The following is a 5,023-nucleotide window of genomic DNA, read 5'->3' on the forward strand; positions in this document are numbered from 1 at the left end:
AAGCTCTGTCCCTACCTCTCCCCTGGAGTAGAGTGAGCACATTCTGTCCTCTCTGGGCAGCCATGTTTGTCTGTGACGACCGGTCTCTATAGCCAGACTGTCCTCTCTCGGCAGCCAGGTTTGTCTGTGACGACCGGTCTCTATAGCCAGACTGTCCTCTCTCGGCAGCCAGGTTTGTCTGTGACGACCGGTCTCTATAGCCAGACTGTCCTCTCTGAGCAGCTAGGTTTGTCTGTGACGACCGGTCTCTATAGCCAGACTGTCCTCTCTGGGCAGCCATGTTTGTCTGTGACGACCGGTCTCTATAGCCAGACTGTCCTCTCTGGGTAGCCAGGTTTGTCTGTGACAACCGGTCTCTATAGCCAGACTGTCCTCTCTGGGCAGCCAGGTTTGTCTGTGACGACCGGTCTCTATAGCCAGACTGTCCTCTCTGGGCAGCCAGGTTAGTCTGTGACGACCGGTCTCTATAGCCAGACTGTCCTCTCTGGGCAGCCATGTTTGTCTGTGACGACTGGTCTCTATAGGCAGACTGTCCTCTCTGGGCAGCCAGGTTTGTCTGTGATGACCGGTCTCTATAGCCAGACTGTCCTCTCTGGGCAGCCAGGTTTGTCTGTGACGACCGGTCTCTATAGCCAGACTGTCCTCTCTGGGCAGCCAGGTCTGTCTGTGACGACCGGTCTCTATAGCCAGACTGTCCTCTCTGGGCAGCCATGTTTGTCTGTGACGACCGGTCTCTATAGCCAGACTGTCCTCTCTGGGCAGCCATGTTTGTCTGTGACGACCGGTCTCTATAGCCAGACTGTCCTCTCTGGGTAGCCAGGTTTGTCTGTGAAGACTGGTCTCTATAGCCAGACTATCCTCTCTGGGCAGCCAGATTTGTCTGTGACGACCGGTCTCTATAGCCAGACTGTCCTCTCTGGGCAGCCAGATTTGTCTGTGATGACCGGTCTCTATAGCCAGACTGTGCTCACTGAGTCTGTACCTAGTCAGTGTTTTCCTCAGCTTTCTATCAGTCACAGTGGTCAGATAGTCAGTACTGTCTGTTTAGAGCCAAATAGCATTGAAGTTTACTTAGATTTCTTGTGGTGTAGGCAATATATTTTTATTTTTGCTTTGTGATGATTTGGTAGGGCCTGATTTTCTGAGTGCTGTCCTGAGGCTCTATGGGGTTGGTTTGGGTTAGTGAACTGAGCCTCAGAACCAGCTGGCTGAGGGGACTCTTCTCTTGTTTCATCTATATATCTATAGTGGTCCTGTGTAGCTCAGTTGGTAGAGCATGGCGCTTGTAACGCCAGGGTAGTGGGTTCGATCCCTGGGACCACCCATACGTAGAATGTATGCACACATGACTGTAAGTCGCTTTGGATAAAAGCGTCTGCTAAATGGCATATATTATTATTATTATTATTATTATATTATCTATTGATACTGTAGAGGTGTGTGATGGAATGTTTTGGGGTCTCTTGTTGTTAGAATAAAGTCATTAGGATGAAGTCATTTTCTCTGATGAATCCCCTTTTCCGTTTGTTTGGGGCATCCTGAAAAAATATTGTCCGGAGAAGACAAGGTGAGCGCTACCATCAGTCCTGTGTCATGCCAACAGTAAAGCATTCTGAGACCATTCATGTGCGGGGTTGCTTCTCAGCCAAGGGAGTGGGCTCACTCACAATTTTGCCTAAGAACACAGCCATGAATAAAGAATGGTATCAACACATCCTCCGAGAGCAACTTCTCCCAACCATCCAGGAACAGTTTGGTGATGAACAATGCCTTTTCCAGCATGATGGAACACCTTGCCATAAGGCAAAAGTGATAACTAAGTGGCTCGGGGAACAAAACATCAATATTTTGGGTCCATGGCCAGGAAACTCCCCAGACCTTAATCACATTGAGAACTTGTGGTCAATCCTCAAGAGGTGGGTGGACAAACAGAACGACTAACAAGGACCTCAGGTCGAGTATGGAGCGCTGACCCAGGTGCCATCAAATCCCCGACACACTCCGTCGGACGAATCTTGTACCTAAAGCACCAAGATAGCAACTCCCTCATTACTCTCCACTCCACCTTCCCCATTAACTCCTTCACAGTCTCCGCTTCGCTCACCTCTAACACCGGCTCTGGTTCTGGTCTCCTCCTTGGCTCCTCACGATTGACAAGGAGGATTGGCTCAGGTCTATCTCCTGACTCAGCCACTCTCCCTCTGAGCCACCCCCCAATACATTTTTGGGGCTGACTCAGGGGCTTTCCTCTGTGCCGTCGTGATTGCCTCTCCAACTCCATTCTCCTATAGCCCTCTTCGCACTGCTCCAGCGAATCCCAGGCGGGCTCCGGCACTCTCTCTGGGTCGACCGCCCACCTGTCTATTTCTTCCCACGTCGTATAGTCCCGAAATTGTAGCTCATGCTGCCGCTGTTGTTTCTCCTCATACCAGCGTCTCTCAGCTCTTGCCGCCTCCAGTTCTTCTTTGGGGCGGCGATATTCTGCCGGCTGATCCCAGGGTCCTTCTTCGAACAATTCATCCTCCTTTCAGCTCCTGCTGTCGATGCCTGTTATCACGCCACTCGGTCCGTGTGTGGTGGGTGATTCTGTAACGGCGTTCTTCGTTTGTTGAAAGAGAGTCGGACCGAAATGCAGCATGGTGGTTACTCATGTCTTTAATGAAAAAAACGATACATGAAAATACTATACAAATACAAAACAACAAACGGAACGTGAAAACCTATACAGCCTGTCTGGTGAACACTAACACGGAGACTGGAACAATAACCCACGAAATACACAGTGAAACCCAGGCTACCTAAATACGGTTCCCTATCAGAGACAACAAGAATCACCTGACTCTGATTGAGAACCGCCTCAGGCAGCCGAGCCTAAACTAGACACACCCCTAATCAACCACAATCCCAATGCCTACAAAAACCCCAATATGACAACACAATAAACCCGTGTCACACCCTGGCCTGAACAAATATATAACGAAAACACAAAATACAATGACCAAGGCGTGACAGAACCCCCCCCCCCTAAGGTGCGGACTCCCGGACGCACCTCACAACCATAGGGAGGGTCCGGGTGGGCGTCTGTCCATGGTGGCGGTTCCGGCTCGGGACGTGGACCCCACTCCATTAATGTCCTGGTTCCTCCCCTTCGCGTCCTGGGATAATCCACCCTCGCCGCCGACCATGGCCTAATAGTCCTCACCCAGAACCCCACTGAACTGAGGGGCAGCTCGGGACTGAGGGGCAGCTCGGGACTGAGGCAGCTCGGGACTGAGGGGAAGCTCGGGACTGAGGGGCAGCTCGGGACTGAGGGGCAGCTCAGGACTGAGGGGTAGCCCGGGACTGAGAGAAAGCCCAGTACTGAGAGAAAGCCCAGTACTGAGAGGAAGCCCAGTACTTAGATGAAGCTCAGGCAGGCAGTAGGCTCCGGTAGATCCTGGCTGGCTGGCGGATCTGGAAGATTCTGGTTGACTGGCAGATCTGGAAGAGACTGGTTGACTGGCAGATCTGGAAGAATCTGGTTGACTGGCAGATCTAGAAGATCATGGCTGACTGGTAGATCTAGCTGCTCTATGCAGACTGACAGCTCTGGCTGCTCCATGCAGACTGGCAGCTCTGGCTGCATCATGCAGACTGACAGCTCTGGCTGCTCCATGCAGGCTGGCAGCACCTTGCAGACTGGCAGCTCCCTGCAGACTGGCAGCTCCTTGCAGAATGACAGCTCTGGCTGCTCCATGCAGGCTGACAGCTCCTTGCAGACTGGCAGCTCCTTGCAGACTGGCAGCTCCTTGCAGACTGACAGCTCTTTGCAGACTGGCAGCTCTGGCTGCTTCATACAGACTGACAGCTCTGGCTGCTTCATACAGACTGACAGCTCTGACTGCTCCATGCAGGCTGACAGCTCTGACTGCTCCATGCAGGCTGGCAGAACCTTGCAGACTGGCAGCTCCTTGCAGACTGGCAGCTCCTTGCAGACTGACAGCTCTGGCTGCTTCATGCAGACTGGCAGCTCAGGCTGCTCCGAACAGGCAGGAGGCTCCGGCAGCGCTGTAAAGGAGGAAGGCTCTAGAAGCGCTGAACAGGCGGGAGACTCCGGTAGCGCAGGAGAGGAGAAAGGCTCTGATAGCGCTGAACAGACAGGAGACTCCAGTAGCGCTGTAGAGGAGGAAGGCTCTGATAGCGCTGAACAGGCAGGAGGCTCCGGCAGCGCAGGAGAGGCGAGGTGCACTGTAGGCCTGATGCGTGGTGCTGGCACTGGTGGTACTGGGCCGAGGACACTCACAGGAAGCCTGGTGTGGGGAGCTGCCACCGGAGGGCTGGTGTGTGGAGGTGGCACAGGATAGGCTAGACCGTGAAGGAGTACTGGAGATCTTGAGAGCAGTGTTGGCACAGGACGTGCAAGGCTAGGTAGGTACACAGGAGGCCTAGTGCGTGAGGCTGGCACATTTTTCACCAGCCGACTAACACGCACCCCAGGACGAGTATGGAGCGCTGACCCAGGTGCCATCAAATCCCAACACGCTCCGTCGGACGAATCTTGTACCTAAAGCACCAAGATAGCAACTCCCTCATTACTCTCCACTCCACCTTCCCCATTAACTCCTTCACAGTCTCCGCTTCGCTCACCTCTAACACCGGCTCTGGTTCTGGTCTCCTCCTTGGCTCCTCACGATTGACAAGGAGGATTGGCTCAGGTCTATCTCCTGACTCAGCCACTCTCCCTCTGAGCCACCCCCCAATACATTTTTGGGGCTGACTCAGGGGCTTTCCTCTGTGCCGTCGTGATTGCCTCTCCAACTCCATTCTCCTATAGCCCTCTTCGCACTGCTCCAGCGAATCCCAGGCGGGCTCCGGCACTCTCTCTGGGTCGACCGCCCACCTGTCTATTTCTTCCCACGTCGTATAGTCCCGAAATTGTAGCTCCTGCTGCCGCTGTTGTTTCTCCTCATACCAGCGTCTCTCAGCTCTTGCCGCCTCCAGTTCTTCTTTGGGGCGGCGATATTGTCCCGGCTGATCCCACGGT

This window comes from Oncorhynchus gorbuscha, linkage group LG18 (genome assembly GCF_021184085.1).
Source record: "Oncorhynchus gorbuscha isolate QuinsamMale2020 ecotype Even-year linkage group LG18, OgorEven_v1.0, whole genome shotgun sequence".
Classification (NCBI taxonomy): Eukaryota; Metazoa; Chordata; class Actinopteri; order Salmoniformes; family Salmonidae; genus Oncorhynchus; species Oncorhynchus gorbuscha.